This window comes from Rattus norvegicus, chromosome 6 (assembly GCF_036323735.1).
Source record: "Rattus norvegicus strain BN/NHsdMcwi chromosome 6, GRCr8, whole genome shotgun sequence".
Classification (NCBI taxonomy): domain Eukaryota; kingdom Metazoa; phylum Chordata; class Mammalia; order Rodentia; family Muridae; genus Rattus; species Rattus norvegicus.
The window spans coordinates 122,589,635-122,607,144 of record NC_086024.1 but is presented as its reverse complement, the minus strand read 5'-3'; the positions used below and the strand labels follow the sequence as shown (position 1 = coordinate 122,607,144).

General features: G+C 38.6%; 1 pseudogene; it reads right to left on the bottom strand.

Moving 5' to 3' along the window:
- Window positions 1-1,763: 1,763 nt before the first annotated feature.
- Window positions 1,764-5,333, bottom strand: Pqbp1-ps2 (polyglutamine binding protein 1, pseudogene 2; annotated as a pseudogene).
- Between the last annotated feature and the right edge of the window lie 12,177 nt (window positions 5,334-17,510).

Here is a 17,510-nt window from a genome sequence, read left to right as displayed (position 1 = left end):
GGACCCAGGGCTTCCCCTTCCACTGGTGCTCTTACTAGGATATTCATTGCTACCTATGGGGTCAGAGTCCAGGGTCAGTCCATGTATAGTCTTTAGGTAGTGGCTTAGTCCCTGGAAGCTCTGGTTGCTTGGCATTGTTGTACGTATGGGGTCTCGAGCCCCTTCAAGCTCTTCCAGTTCTTTCTCTGATTCCTTCAACGGGGGTCTTAATATATGTGCCTGTTTCTAAATATGGACACTTGATGTCTGCTTTGCTGAGTGGCCATTTCAAATAGCATTATGAAAAACACCCCTTAACAAATGGATCTGTAAATAGTGTCTTAAGCAGAATGGCAGAAATAGAGAAGCAGAGTAATTTTATCATTGCTTAGTCTGGTGATATAAAATACATCTTCAAGGTTTTGGTCTTTTTGTTTGTTTGTTTGTTTTTGGTTTTTCTTCAGGTGTGACACTGTGAAGGAAACCTAATGTCTTAAACCACATGAGTAGTGTCTGTGTTTTCTTTTGCTTTTTTGGCGTAAGGATGATTTCCTGCATGTACTTTTTTGTGTACCATGTGCATGGAGTGCCCATGCAGGTCAGAAGGGGAGGTTAGAGCCTCAGAAACTGGGATGGGTCACAGAGAGTTGTGAGCTGCCATTGGGTTCTAGGTTCTCTGAAAGAACACTTAGGGCTTCTAATTCCTGAGCCTCTCCTCAGACTCCTGTGTGTGTATTCTTAAAAACGCAGGACATAATTTAGCTATTTTATTTCTTGATTGCACACATTTGAGGCTCTTGTCATTATTGGAAATATCGGATGCCTGGCAACATTTTAAGGGAAAGACTTGTTCAGTCCATAATGTTAGAGGCTGAAAAGGTCACAGCAGCAGCTGTATGTTGTATTGGTTCTGATACTACAGTGGGGGTTCATAGTACATACAGTGGGGTTCATAGTACTAGCCTCATGGTGCGATCTGTGTAGGAAGAACCTAGGGCAAGGCACAAAGCCAAAAAGCAATGCAGAGTTTGGGATTGTTTTTATAATTGCTCACTCCCATAAGAACTCAGGGTCCCAGAACAGCCACAATTCCCTTAAAAAACCAAGTTCCAAATGACCTAATGACCTCCTTCTAGGCACACCTTTTAAGTTCTAGGAGGCTGCCTTATTTCCTCACAATGGCTACCAAGTTTCCACTATGAGTATTGTGGGAAAAAGTCATATCCTAGTTACAAAACAAACAGACAGGTAGACAGATGAGAGGGTGGGAGGGAGTGAGGGAGACAGAGAGAGGGAGAGGGAGAGGGAGAGGGAGAGGGAGAGAGAGAGAGAGAGAGAGAGAGAGAGAGAGAGAGAGAGATCTCATAAGAATGTAACATTATATCATTTAAGAGGTAATTATTCCACATCTCTTTAACGTATATTAAAATGAGCATGCCTTTCTAGGAGTGGTGATATCTTACTGAGCAGTGGTCCCTTGGTCAGTTGATTGACTGGCACAACTGGATTATTTCACTGGTTCATGTTTTGGAAATCTTGGAATGTTAGGTTTCCAGCTCAGACAAATTGTAAAGGATTATGCTTTAAAACCACCTAAGTTTAAATTATTTCCAACAGTAGCTGCTGTTGTTTATCACGTGTTTAAAGATGTCTGTGGTGTAAACATGTCATATGGATGCTCACCCTCACAGGACAAAGAGGACTCTGTGAGTTGCTAGTAACTCCAGCATTATATATATTCCTATAATCCAAAACAAAGGCTTTTCTTAAGAACAACAAGGGGCTGAACGTATAGCTCACTGGTGGAATAGTTCATTGGCGTGTGTGAAGCCATGGGTCCAATCCTCAGAGCCACAAGGAAGAAACAAAGAAACACAAACTGCAAAAGTTACAGGGAACAAAGGTTCAGTCCAGTTCTTTGGTTCTTGGGGCTTTTGTACTGGCTGGGAGCATAGCCCCTGGGGAAGGGTATGGATGTTGCTGGAAGAGGGGCCCAGCTGCTGCCTTGTCAGCCCCTGTCTTGGCTTAATTCCTCTTGTGAAGTCCTGGTGACCCTGTGTTCCCTGGGGTACATCTGAATATGAGCTGGGGCCCATGGGGTCTAATTCTTCATCTTTCTTGCTCTCTACTTTCTTGCTTTTGGGGTAAGGCGCCAGTTCCTCTCTGCAATGATAGTGCTGGTCTTTGTCCTCTTCTCAGCCTGCCTTGTTGAAACTGGGTCCCGATCTCCTCTCTGTCTGCCTCCCTCCCTCCCTCCTTCCCTCCTTCCCTCCTTCCCTCCTTCCCTCCTTCCCTCCTTCCCTCCTTCCCTTCTTCTCTCTCTCTCTCTCTCTCTCTCTCTCTCTCTCTCTCTCTCTCTCTCCAACCCCCATCCTGTCCCTCCCTCTGTCCTTGCGTCCCTCCCTCCCTCTCCACTTTCTCAACGTTATGCTCTCTTTTTTGGGTCAAACTTATCCTGGTTTTGATCTGCCTTGTCTTGGCTCCTGTCTGGCTTCTCGTGACAGAAGATCTGATTTCTCTTGATTTCTGTTCAGCGTCTCATGATTCCGGTCCAACTTGTCCTTAGCATCTGCATTATTGTTCCTGAATTTCTTGGCAGATTTGGTAACAACAAAGGTATGATCATGTGAAGAAAGCCAGGACAAGAAGAGATCTTTCTCCACATTCCGGTAGCAAGGGAGTCCACAAGAAAGGTCAAACACTTTGTAACAGCTCGGTGGCAGGCCCGCTGTCTGAGTGGTCTCATAGTCAACAGCATCATCATCGTTGTCTTCAGCGATAATCTCCTCCTCTGGCTCTGGCTCCAGATGTTTGGATGTTCCTTTATACCTAGCCGGGGTCTGCAGTGCAACAGGGAAGGAATAGCGGGTTGCTGACTAGACCCAGGAACTGGTGACCAGATGGACTGAAGACCCTGTTCCTCTCAGCACCATACTTTTAGTAGAACTCAATTACTTGATTTCTGATGTTATAAACATCAGTTTCATGATGTTCTCCTACATAAAGCAATTAAAAATTATATAATAATGAGGAAATCTTCATATTGCCTAAAATCCTTCTTTTCATCTTATTAAATTTTAATTAACTAAAAATTCTTTATACCATATATACTCCTTAGGTGGTGTGCCAACATTTTGTGAAGTTGTTGCAGAAATTAAGTAGATTTACATATGTTTCCATTTGTAGAAATTAATTAGAATTAATAGATTTATTCTTTCTGTTCAAGTTACATGGATTAATTGATGTTAGAAATGAAGCCAGAAAAATCTGGGCAATTATTAAATCAAAGGAGGAGTATACCTCTGATAATCAACTGGTTGGTGGCATTAATGAAATTATTCATATAAATATCTGAAACACTGCAAAGCATTTCCCTTGAATTTTCATTTTGTTGTTTCTAATGTATTACATTTTAGCAATGGTACTGCAGAATAATATTTGTAACATAATTTAGTTTATGTTTCATTTGTGGGAGAGTTAATGATGTTGGGAAGTAAGTAGTGTTAAGAAATTATAAAAGATAGATTTCCTTCCTTAATGGAGTCATTAAAGATCATTTTGCTTTCGATGCTTATCTTAGAAAAATTAGTTTCTGGGTTCAAGGAATTTGAGCATTGTTTATAAACCATTATATCCCATCCATAATAATTATAACCTCATAAGAGGAAGTGGAAGGGGTGGAGGAGAAGGAGGAAATATATGACTCGTGTTGATGAGCTGACTGGAAACTTTTACAATATTTTAAAAGGGTGATGAGTGCTATAACTCTTCTAATGTGCCCCCGTCATCCATGTCTTTAGCTACAAACTTAGGCAAAATGTGTCAAACCAGCACATTAAGACCATGTTACCCAACTCTGTTAGAGGAAGACAAGCCATACTTCTTGAAAGCAATAGTGGAGAACCTGACCCAAGAAAGCCAAAGTTTTGAGACATGGTACAGTTTTACCTTAGAAACCCAGCATTGATTAGAATTGAAGTGAACTACTGAGGAGAACCCAGGACAAATGGGACAGGGGGTGATGGACAGGTCATGTACATGCAGCCACACAGTGCTTCATGCCTGAGCTTCTACCAACAAAACCATCGTTAGATTCTATCACAGAAAGGTTGGGAATCTTATTAAATGAAAGGATGATTTCCATACTTGGTGTATGAAGAAATGAGGAGGTTTGATAAAAACATTTTAAACATGTTTTTGAGTGATTGGTTTAGTGCGATATGTGTGTGTGTGTATGTGCATAAGTGTGAATGCATGTATATGTGTGTGTGTTAATAATTGCAATGGGCACAGAAAAATGAAGCTTTCTTGGATTCTTCTATAATAATAAACACTGTCGAATGCCTACTATCATCCCATGATAAATATTTCATTCTTACATGCACATTGAGGGTCTGTGAGTTAAGTATTCTCTCCTTCTATATGTCCTGTTCATTCTGAGATTCAGATTGAAAATTATCTATCAGGACATGACATTCTTGTGGTCAAAGGCAAAGGCCTATCACTATGACATAGTATCATAAATTTAGTAGCTCAGAACAAGAACTGAGTGTCAGATGTGGAGGCTTTCCTTTAGTTCTGAGTTGCAGGAGAGTAAAACCAAGTTGTTTGCTGCTAGTTCTAACTGAGGAAGGGTATTTTGGGGGGAGAATCTACTCAGTAGACTCAAGCTAACAGCAGAACATAATTCTTTGAGAATAGGATGTGGGTCTTCTTTTCTTTGCTCTTTGTCTGTGGAGGGACAATTCTTGGGGTCTCTCTGAATTCTGAGCACATAGACTCCCTAAGCCAAGCAATGGGACACTGAGTCTTCCTCATCACACTAATGTTTTTTCTGCTGTGGCATGACCCTTGCTTTCTCTTCAACCATTTCTTCTAGTCAAGTATTAATACTTTATCCTCTGCTTTTCAGAACTGGTGAGAACATATTGAACCCAAGGTTGGTTGGGCAAGGAGTTAGCAGTGGGATAACCAAGGAAACAGCATTTGACTCTTATGTCAGTTATAATTGCTCCCTTTGCAGTTAAACATCTTTCAAGATTCTGATAGGTTCTTCCTGATGAAACAGTGGGTATTGGGTGGGGATCTCCTTATCCATGATGCGTATCAATCATTTGCATTCTCAGAAGATATCCACTTCAATATAGTGTCATTTACATTGCTCTTTTGACCCTTCTTGTGGACTTTTCAAGAGAATCGCAGAAAAGAATACTGTATACAAATGATCTGATCCACCATGCTATGAGAGATAGAAACAGTCACTTTAACACAACAAATGTACAACCCAACTCAGAAATACCCATTAAGCTACTACAGAAATAACAAACCCAGAATCTTCAACTCCTTACCGACATCTCTACTTAACTTGATCCTGTGTCTTTGTAGAAAAAGCTTGGTTTCTGTCACTGCAATAAATCTTCTCTGGACTGTGATTTTCCTATCTCTTATTGCAATAAATCTGATTCTTTGTTGTCCACTTTTGAATTCCATCCTCAACAGACTAAGTCTTTCCAAGACTCCCACTTCTGATGGCAGATTCACTAGATAACAGAAGACAATCTTTCTATTTTTAAAGTTTGTGATTAATGACCTTCATTATATCCACAAAGTCCTTTTACTCTAGTACTTAGAACAATGTTTGGCTGAATAACTGGGAAATAAGAGTCTTTGGGGGACATCCTTAAATTTTTGTCTTTAGAAATCTAGGAGTGTGATAAATCTCCTAATATATACATGTGTTAAAGGTACTGTTGAAAAAGCAAGATCAATAGAAATAAAGAATATCCCTTGAGTTGTTAAGAAGAACACTAGAAGACTGTGGTGCCCATAACTTAGAGAAATTATAAATCCAGTTTTGTTCATAAAAAGAACAAAAATATTTACAATTTATTTCTAGGGCAGAGTCCTCACTCCAGATTCCTGCATTCATACTAATGGCATTTGGACCTGCACACAGAAGGGGATTCAACTCCAGAACAGTATATTGGAGTCAGAGGGAACAAGGTAAGCATGCCTGCAACCTCAGTAGTAGCCAGGCAGGAGATGAAAAGGGATGAGTGGAAAGGTACAGTTTCTGATTAGGAGTCAGATCTGGAAAGCTTAGTAGATAGCATCTACAGATGCTGAGTTGGGGAGTTATTGAGGTACACTGGTCCTTACCTATTAGAAGGACAGCTGTTCCTCCCGTGTCTATACCTTGCTCCTAATAGTGTCATGTTTCTTTACAGTATTTGGTTTAGGCTAAATTATTTATAATTTATCATTTAGTTTTCGGAAACACTATTTCCTCTGCAGTATGAAGTATGGTCACATCTCAAATGGCTCGTCACCTCGTCCAGACATGGGAGACCTTGCCTGGGTATATCAAAGTGTATTTGCTGTGATGGTTAAAACTATTGTTAATTTTAACAGTACTGGAATCAACTAACAGACAAATTTCTAGGTGGGTCTTGAAGGGTATTTCTGTGAAGAATTAGCTAAAGGAAATAAGTCCATTTTTCAGAGTGACCAGTATGATCCAGTAACAGCCCGGACATAAAGACGTCCAAGAAACAAACAAACAAACAAACAAACAAACAAAACCCCAATAAACAAAAAAAATGCCCAAGAATGTGGAAGAGTGAGTTGATCTTTAACTCTCATAGTGTTATTTGAAAGCAAAAATTTTCTTTTGAAGCTCAGCTTCACATAATTTTCCTGTTTCTATACCTCGAAATGATTTACTTATTTTATCCATATGTATATATATATATATATATATATATATATATATATGTTTCTGTGTATATGTGCCTGTGAGTGTATATCACATGTGTAGGTACACATTGGAGGCAGAAGATGGTGTTGGATCCTCTGGATCTGAAATTACAGATGCTAAACCATCTCTCCACGTCCTCTGTGCTTTTAAAAATAGGCAGCTAAAATGGTCAGACTAAAATGGTCCTTCAAAACTTCAAGGGGGCAGACGGAATGAATCCAAAGTCACACGGATGTGCTGGTTTGCCTCTGCAAGAAGGAAATGGGTGCCATCTGGGAGGAGATTTCATTTGCTGCCTAATTAATTCTCCATGTTCCCTGATATGCTAGTGCCTAGCTCTTAGATACGACTGCAAAAGGGAACAGATGGCTTCCTGCAGTTACCTATTGCCTACTGTGATCTTCTTCCTAATTAATCTAAATACAGCGCCCATTATTTAATCTTAATCAAAACTTCAACCCGCTAAAGTTTTTGGGTGTCATTATAAAGTTATTTTCCTTTGTTTTCATTTGCTTAATGCAGCCTGATGCTTTCCTTGAGTTGTGAGTACTTAAATAGTTGCAGAAGCATCCATTCCAGCCATGAAGTTTCCTTCTGTAACCACATAGTAAACAGGTTCTCCCACAGTTAATGTCAGAACTCTAATCCAGGGACAAGTGACATGGACTATCTGAAAGGTTTTTAAGTTGATGTGTCACATGAGCATAATAAAGTTTATATTCTCTCTCTGTGTGTGTGTGTGTGTACATGTTTGTATCCCTGTGTGTGCATGAATATTTCATTTTGTTTTATATATGTCTCTGTGGATATCATGTGTATGAAGATGCTTACACAGGCCAGAACAGGAAGTCAGATCCCTAGGAGTTGGCTTTACAGGAGGTTACAAGCCACCTGACAGGGACACTAGGAACCAAACTGCTCTTGTAAAAGAGCAACACATTTTCTCAACAGATGTGCAGTCACTACAGACCTTTCTATGCTTTATTTGAAATAATAATTAATAATAATAATAATAATAATAACAATTCTGTAGATATGCCTAAGATTATATGTCCAGGATTGTGAAACATGAAATATAAAATTTTCCTTGTTAATATTAATAAATATTAAATTTCCTCTTTAATATTATTTAATCTGTGCCTTTCAAAAATATCTGCAACTAATTTTTGACATTACATTTTTTTCTGGTATTGATTGATAATACAATTCAGTAACCTTTTCTCTGGTTTCCTCTTATAATTGTCTAGAGAAGTTTAAAAATTATAGAGGTTGTAATTTCCAGTTGAAATTGGTTTTACAGTATTTTCATCAAGTCATTGGAAGAAATATATTTAAGATACTCTGGCTATTAATTGCAGGAGGGTTACTTTCATTTTCTCTCTTTTTTGTTTCTTTTATCTTTTAAAAATATTTCTCCTTTTATTTAAATAAGTCCTTTTCTCATACAATATATCCTGATTATAGTTTCCCCTCCCTTCACTCCTCCCAGTTCCTCCCCACCTCCTCTGCTCTCTGGATCCTGTCCCTTTCTGTTTCTCATTGGAAAAGAAAAGGTTTCTAAGAGATAATAACCAAAGTGACCAAATGAAATACAAGATGAAGCAAACTAATGTTCAACCTGACAATTCAACAGGAGGAAAAAGAGCAAGCACACGAATCAGAGACCCACTTGTTCTCACAAAAGTTTTAAGAGTTCCATAAAAAACACTAAGCTGGTAGCTATAATGTACATGCTGGGGACCTGGTGTAGAACCATGGAGGCACTCAGATTCTGTGAGCTCTTACGCTCCTTGCTAGTTGATGCAGAGGCTGCGTTATCCTAGTTACCTCCATCTCCTATGGCTCTTAAAGTCTTTCTAACTCCTCTTCCTTGGGATTCTTTGATATCTGAGGAGAGGGATTTGATGGAGACCTCCTTTTGTGTAACATCTGCCTGTGGGTCTCTGCACCTGTTGCCATCTGTTGCTGGAGGAAGCCTTTCTTTCTGATAATGACTGGATAAGGCACATCTGTGAGTATAGCAGACTATTACTAGGAGCCATTTTACTGATACTGTTTATTGGGTATGAATTCATTCATGGGCCCTAAGTCAAAGGAGACATTATTAGGTCACTTTCTGTGCCAGCATTGTCCTGCATAATTTTCAAGCAGAACAGATTATAGGCCAAAGGTTTTATGGCTCTGTTGGTTTCCACATTTCCCTTTTGTTAACCTGCAGAGTACCTTTCCTCACCAAACAGATTGGAAGGCAAGGCTGAAGGCACTACATAAGCCCCAGCTCGACAGTTCCACTTTCAATAAATGGCGTGGATGTTGTCCTTAGCAATAGGACCCAGCTGTCAGTTTATGGAGATCAAGCTTTTGCCTTCATAAAAGACTGGGTTGTTTAGAGATTTCCACGGGACTCACTTGGACAAGAACTCAATTGAATGTAACCCAATCCTGCTACTGGATGCCTCATCCTAGAGACAAGAGATGGCCTCACAGCCCCCATTATAGGGATTCCCAGTAGGGTCGCCATCATACATCTCAGGAGGTTTCCACTGCACCTCCCCCAATCCTAGGCATCTCTCCCTATACTTTCTCCCTCTATCCCATCTCCCCTTACCGGGTCCCCCAATCCCATTACCAAGCACCTCCAGTCTCCTCATTATATTTACTCTACTTCCTTCTCCAAGGGGAATCCATACAACCCCCTTTAGAGCCCTGCTCTTTTTCTAACCTTTCTGGATATAAGGATTGTAGTTTGTTTATTATTACTTCCTGACGAATATCCACTTATAACTGAATATATGTTATGTTTATGTTTCTGAGTTTGGGTTACCTCACTCAGGATGATTTTTTTTTACCTATTTCCATCCATTTTCCTGAAAGTTTCATGATGCCATTTTTAAAGAGTTCACTAACACTCCATTGTGTAAATGTACCAAATTTCTTTCATCGTTCTTCTGTTAAGAACCATGTAGGTTGTTTGTAGTTTCTGACTATTATGAATATAGCAATAATGACCACGATTGACTAAGTGTGCTTGTAGTATGCGGGGATGTCTTTTTGTTTGGTATATACCCAAGAAGGGCTTTCAGGAGCAGTAGGAGGGATGTGGGTATGCCTTTATTCTACTTGTTGCCTTGTGGTGGGGGCCAGCGTATAGAGGTTAACAGGGGTGCCTGCTGGGCTTGAGGTCTGGGACTAAGCAACAAGTAGGAGGAGGAATTAGGTTAGAAAGGAAAAGTCTGCATGATACACAGGTGTTGTAGATTGATGTTTCTATGTTCTGCTCCCTCAAGAGCGCCTCTGTATGCAGGTGCAGTCAGGTGAAACCTTAGTTAGTCAGACAAGGCTAGAGCCTGTGATTGAGTAGTGGAAGGGAAGGCAGAGTTTGAGAGAGGGGACAGAGAGAGACAGAGACGAAGACAGGGAGACAAGATGAAACTCATAGGAGAGGATGATGAGCCAGAATCACGTGGTCCTAGGACCTTGAGTAATTGGAAATTTCTTTAGGTAGACAAATCATATGGGGCACATCTGTCCAACCTAAATATGCAGCTTGTATTAATTATCAACTGAGCTTTGAATTTTTTGTGTGGGTATTTTGGGTTGAAGATTTACTACTATAAATCTGGCTGATAAATTACAAGCCTCTAGAGTTTTCATTTACTGAGTTATGGGGATTTGTGACATCTAGCCACAGGGGGCAGTTGGCCTGGGAACATGGGGTCAGCCTGGCAGCTGACTAGCTGCTGGAACCATGAAGATGGGCAATACCGCCCGGGGCCACAGCCTATCCGGGGACCGCTACAGACCTGGGGATGTGATGATTATGGGATTGGATCTAGGGAACAAAGAGAGAAGGACTGCAGACAGCCTGCTTGAATTTTTTGGCATGGGTGATCAGGGGTGTGTGCTGCAATTGGAGTCAGCAGGAAAAGTAACATACCAGGGAGGGAAGTTAGAAGGGGACGATCTGTGGAAACCACAGGGCAAGAAATCAAGGGGCGGGGAATGGCTTCCAATGGTGCTCTGCTTCAGAGCTGGAGAGGAGACTGGCGATTGGATCCAGGTAAACTGAAAGATTCTTTCATTTATTAGAGCTAGAAAAATAATAAGTAATTATGAATTAAGACAGAAAATAACCTCGATTTAACCTCAATTAAGTAAATATGCATTTTATTTTAATAAAGTAATTAGCCTAATAATAGTATATAACTATATATCTGTCTTCACGGTAAACAGACTGTGTTTCTTACATCAGTTAAGGTAGGATAATTTGTATTTTCTGACCCTAGTGCTTCCTTGCCAAGTCAGGGAATTAAGTATCTGTGTAGAGTAACATTTTTCACTGGGAAGTAGCTCGTTGGAGGATTGATTCATTATGCATTCCATTTTTATTTTTTTGGTATAGTTCATTCACCCACACACTTACCATTCTGTATTGCTATTCGACTTTGGCTTTCTACACGATTCTTTTACAAATCTGAGAGGTTGGTTCCAGGAATCAGAGATCATATCTAATTCACTTTTTATCCCTGGAATCTAGAAATGTGGTTGGCACATTGTTTAGGATCAATGAGTGTTACAAAATGAATGAATGCCCAGATTTACTGGAAAAGGTGATGATAGGGTACAAGACAAATCAACCTGCGTTTTCTTCGGATAGAAAATAATGAACCTGATTGTTGAGTGCATGTGAAGAGAAGCACAATAATTCTCCTTTAAAAAGAAATGTCTATTCTTTTCACACCCAAATGTTTCACTCCTTTTATTTCACCCCTTCCTTGTGCTTCAGGGAAGAGACATGCCTGAACAAAGCTCTCTGCAATCTAGTCAGCTGGGTCTGCCTTCTGGTTCCTTTCTGCTATGCAGGTACAATAGAATGAGTGTACTATCTCTACATCAGAAGACCTTCTGACTGCGCCCTGGAGTTTCCCCTACCACATCTGTAACTTTCATCACTGCTCAAACAATAAAAAATGTCAATCACTTTGAATCCTGCCTAAGGTATTTTCTTCTCCTCCCTACCAAAACATTCTGTCTAAGAACATATTTAGCTCTTATGTGTGGCCTTCCTATAACATATGTGAGGAATAACCAAATTAGTTGATTATGAAGGCACCTTAGGTAACATGTAAGCATTCTTAGTACTCCTGATAATATTCCAGGTTCTAGAAAATCTATTCAACAGGATGGAATTTATCACCTTTAGAAAATCCATTCTAGTACAATCAGTATTTTATGTCATTTTCTCCAATAGTGCACTAAAATATATTACCTTTTAACTTGTTTGTGTAATACTCTCAGAAATCATATTATAAATCAAAATAGAAGCCATCTATATCTGAATGGGACTCCCTAATATTGTAGTTCATTGGTGTCTAGAACTCTTCAGAAGCATCTTTTGTGTGCCTCTTATGTAGTTATTAACATTTAGACTTTTTGCCCTTTCCTGGAATTCACTAGCTTCTGCATCTCTCCATTCATTATTTTAATCCAGTATTGATTTTTAAATAATAACTTTATAAACCAATACTTTTATTGTGATTTTGTATGTTTGTGTGCCATATTTGTGTCTACGCATTTGTGTGGATGTGTGTATGCATATGTGTGGTTGGGGAGCATGTGGTGGGCAGGTGTCAATGCTGAGTGTCTTCCTCAATTACTCTCTACCATCGTTTTTGAGGAGTCTCTCCTTGTACCTGGGGGCTGCTGATTTGGATAGGCTGATTGTCTCACAGAGATCCTCTTCTCTCTGTTTCCCCAAGACTTAGATTACAAGGACAGATATCAACGTTCCAGCATTGTACACAGTTGCTGCATATCTGAACTCAGGATTTAATGCTTGATTGAAAACACTTCATCAACTTAGTTATGTTTCCAACCCTTTATTATAAGTTTGCTGAATTGTATTGTTACAACTTCAAATTTTAAATTGTTGTTTTGTTTGTTTGCTTGGTTCCTTCTACCTATCCATCTATTTAGCCATTTTGTGTGTGTGTGTGTGTGTGTGTGTGTGTGTGTGTGTGTGTGTGTGACAACTTAATCTTTATACTCATCCAAAGGAAATATGTGATATTCCGTCTGATTGAGTAATACGTTACTATTAGAACAAAGATACAAAGGATTGATGGCTCTCAGGTTGTATTTCTATGAACCCATCCACAGTATCCTACTTCTGGAGTAGCAAGTGAGATAGGAATGTTTTAATAGATTTACAAATTTAGTAGGCAATCAGGTTAATTCTTTTGGGTATATCTGGCTGTCATTTCCTTCTGACATTTGAATACGGGTTTAATAATTCAAAGACAATATAGACAACTAAAAGTGAATGGAGGTAAGGTCTCCCATCTTTATGTAGCTAGCATAGGTATTTCATAGGGATCAATGTAAGTGTCATCAATTTACTGTTTTATGACTCAAACACATAAGCCTGTACCCATATGAATGAACAATCCTGATGCCCCACAAGGCAGCTCTTGTCCAGCTCTTCCCCTGCTCTTGTCCATGTTGGAAGGCATTGACCTTGTTTGGTGTCCTAGATCCAGCTCCAATTATAGCACCTTCAGCTACTCTATTCTTTTCAAGAGCCCTTAGAGAGTAAGACCTTGTGGTCTGTCTTGGGTCCTGCTCAGGTAATTGCAGATTCAGTAAAGGCTTTCTGTTATGTATTTATGCAAATTTTCATAATCCTTCAAAACTGAGTAATTGGAGCATAGGTCAATACTCGAAGCATCTTAGCATTGAGTGGTTTGGTAGCTGCTAATTCTATGCAATGCTCTTTTTGGAGAAAATAAATGAAATCAAAGATCCCATAAGAAATGATTTTCATTTTACTTAAACCCAAAGCTAATGAATAGCAACTGAACCTTAAGCATTATAACTAACCTTTTTTTCCCCGTGGTGGTTACTATTTATTTCTCAGATGCATACAAAATTTTGTTTAAATAACAATTGGAAGCTAAGAGACAACTCAGTCTGGGTGTGGCTGCCACACAAGCAACACTTTTTGTTAGATTCCCAGGTGGACCTAGAAGCACAGACCTATACTACTAGAGGTAGTGGCCATATACAAGAAGTTCTTTGGGTCACAGGGACAGTCAGTCTATCTACAAGAAAGAGTTCTAAGTCCAGAAACTCTGTCTCAAAAAGTAAGGTGGAAGGCAAGAGAGAAAGACATACAACATTGTTGACTTTTGAGTTCCATGTGTGCCTGCACATACTCATGAACATTCACATGTACATAAAGCTCATACACAAGAACCCTGAAAACAATTACATGCAAGAGATATAGTTGTGTTAATATGATTTAAAATTGCTTTTGATATGCTGTCATCAAGTCAAACGACAGTCTTCTTCAATAACCTCTTGTGTCTGACAATACAAAGTGGGTCTATTGCCACTTGTATTGAATGTGTCATTTTGACTTCTAAATCCTGACAGAAGTGAACAAATTGAACTTTTGTGTGCTTTGCTTTTTATAGCATGGTCTCACGTAGTCAAGGATGGCCTTGAATTTGATGTATAGCTAAGGTTGAATTTGAACTTTTCTGTTTTATGTGTTTGTAGGAGAAATGTGTATATGCAATACGTGGATATTGATGCATACATACATATGCTGGTATATGGAGCCATGTAGGAGAAACAACAGTGGCCACTTCTATATGAACACTGGGGACTTCACAGCCAAAAAGACATCACCTGAAGAAGAACCTCATTGAAGACTACCTGAGAGACTAAGGATTGCTGACATTGTCAGTGTCAGCCAATTGGCAACTAAACTGTTAAGACACCCATTCAAGAATGAATTTGGCACAGTATCCAGTAGGTAAAAAGGACTTGGTAAATGTTACTTACACAGGAATGCAGAGAAAGATGCAAGTATTGTCTCAGCTTGTCCTTGAGATTGTACAGTGATAACCAGAGGACCTTGTATACCTTCCAGGTTATTTGCTTTCTAAACTTTAACTTACCCTCAATCAAAGAAACTAATGACTACTTAATGAATCTGGGAAGTAAAGATACTAATTAAGTATAAATCATTCATTTTTTAAAGCTTTAAAAGAATATATTTTTCTTAAAATTGAACTAAGCCTAGATATCACTTCTAAGAATTCAATTACATATCCAAAGCTTTGGTTAGGGTGTCATAATCAGATGAGTGATGGCTATAAAAAAAATAAGTGATGCTTCAGATCCGTCATATTATGAATGCCAGAGTAAATGAGAAGCATCCATGCAAATAGGGTGACTCTTTTACCTGGTTTAGCAGAAAGAGAAAAAAATATTTGTAAAGAGAGAATTTGTGTCCTTCTCCATCCCAATTAAAGTGACAGGTCTATACTTTCAGTTGCAAAGGAAGTATAAAGGGAATATATAAACATATCATTATTCCAAGATTGTAAAATCCTGTCTCCCATTTAGGCACACAGCCTATTAAACTTTTGGATGATTAAGCCAAGAAAGAATAAGAAGCAGCAGTTTTCTTTTGTTTCTGTAGCAAATTTCCTAATAACATTTTTATAGCCTGTCTAAAGCAATGGCTTAAATTCTAGTTTATCTCAACATTTAAGCTGCTCCATCTTTCCATTTATATACTGTAGTAAATATCCTTCTTCATCACTGTGGAAGATAAACTATTTGTATTCTCATCTTATTCTTCATAAGCAATCCCAAATATTGCCACAAATAAAAGGCAGAATACGCAATGAGTTAAGTAAGATAATGGTGAGTTAGATACTGTACAATATATTTCTAAACCATTAACAAGCAAATGGGATATAAACAAATCAATAACAGAACCTATAAAAGCATGAAAAGGCAAGACATCAGCGTTTAAAGAATTCTCGTGTCAGTGTATTACTGGAATCTGCTACAGACACGTGTCCTGGGGGGTAGTCAATTTACTTTTATTGCTCTGGTTATGAGTTGACTATTCTGGGTGAAATTGTCAGAATTCAGTGAGAGAAAACCATTTGTTGTCTCTAGTCATTTGGGGCAGATTCTTACAAGGTGGGATTCAAGAATTCACAACACTTTCAAAACAAGACATCCCAACATTCCAGAAATACCCAAAGGACTCTTCAGAAGAGTTTGAATGTCTATACATAAAGTTTTCACTCATCAAAAGCCTCCTGAGCCATACACAAATTGTTATGACAAATGTCTCGGCTCCCAAGACACTGGAAGTCGAATTGGGACTTTAAAAATGTTAGCCAATAAGAAACACTGAGATATGGTGAGTTTAAAATAAACACACACACACACACACACACACACACACACACACACACACACACACACACACACACAAGCTTACTAGATCTACTCCTACTAGAATACAGGCACTGCCCCTTATTCTTGCTGCTGATTATGGTGTCCTTTATCATTTATTATTATTTTTTTCCTTTTTTGTGATGGACAATGGGGCTGGTTGAGAGTCATAGTAATAAAGCTCTGGGTTCCCTTTTTAGTGTTTATGAATAGCATTTTTCATCACCCTTTAAGTACTCTTTACACCTCAGTTCTCCCTGGGTTCCATTTTCACTGTTGCCTCTTTTTATGTCACAGTGGTAATGCTATCTGCATTAATCTGCTCAGCTTGCCAGACAAAATATGTAACAGAATGAGTAGCTTAAGCAACAGATATTTATGTTTGGGAAACTATGAGTCCAGGAACTATGTTTCTTCATGGTGTCGTTTCTGGCGAGTTTTCTCTCCCTTGCTTGTAGAGACCCTTCTTATGTTCTTCTCTTTTCTTCTACATGCCTTCAGAAGGGAAGATACTTTTATATAATTCTGTTGCTTTCTTTTAAAAGTTTCATTAAGAACCTCAAGTAATTTTTATTGTATGTCTAAATGCCTCATACCTAAAGATATATCACACTGAAGGGCCAGGCTTTAACATATGAGAGAGATATGCATAATTTAGTTCACAATCCAAGATCTCTCACTTCAGCCATTTTGCTGCAACAGTTTTTCATTTCATTTCTTTTCTTTTTAATGTATGTGCATATGTATGCATGTATGTATGTATATCTATTTGCTTACTTATTTGTTTTTAAGACAGGGCCTCATATAATTCAGGCATGCCTCCATTTTTTTATGTAGCTGAGATGGGTCTTGAACTCCTTATCCTCCTGTCTCAATATGTCAAGTGCTAAGATTACTAGTGCACTTGACCACATATTACTCAGTTTTTCTTAGATTTGGTTTTGATGGTTTTAGATACATGTGATTGTAAAGTTTAACAGGGAGTTCTAATAAAACAGAAGCATTGTACTAAGAAATGGACTACTTAATTATTTTTCCCTTTGGAAAGTTTTGCAAATCAAGTTATCAAATGAATAGTTCAGTCATGTGATCTCACAGCCATTTTTATTAGACAATGGTTAGCTTTTCAAGAGTCTTCTCACTTGAGAAGTTTAGGCAAGAGTACCCTAAGTTTTAGGGAAGCTCGAGTCTATGAAGGTAAGAATGAGGTTGCCTCAAAAATCTTCATTGTTTCTGTCAAATCCAAACTATCAGGACATGATTTTTGCCAAGTTTATATTAATGAACTTGCTTTGAATCTCTAAAACTCAGTTCCTATAAGATGGGTTTCCAGGTAAAGGTGCTTGCTACCAAGTTGAAAACTTTAGGATCCATATGGTAGAAAAAGAGTAACAGCTCTGGCCTACATATACCTATTATGACATGCATCTACCCAAATATGCATATATTTACATGTGCATGAATGGATAGGTTTGCATATACATATATAAAAACACACACAAATAAATAA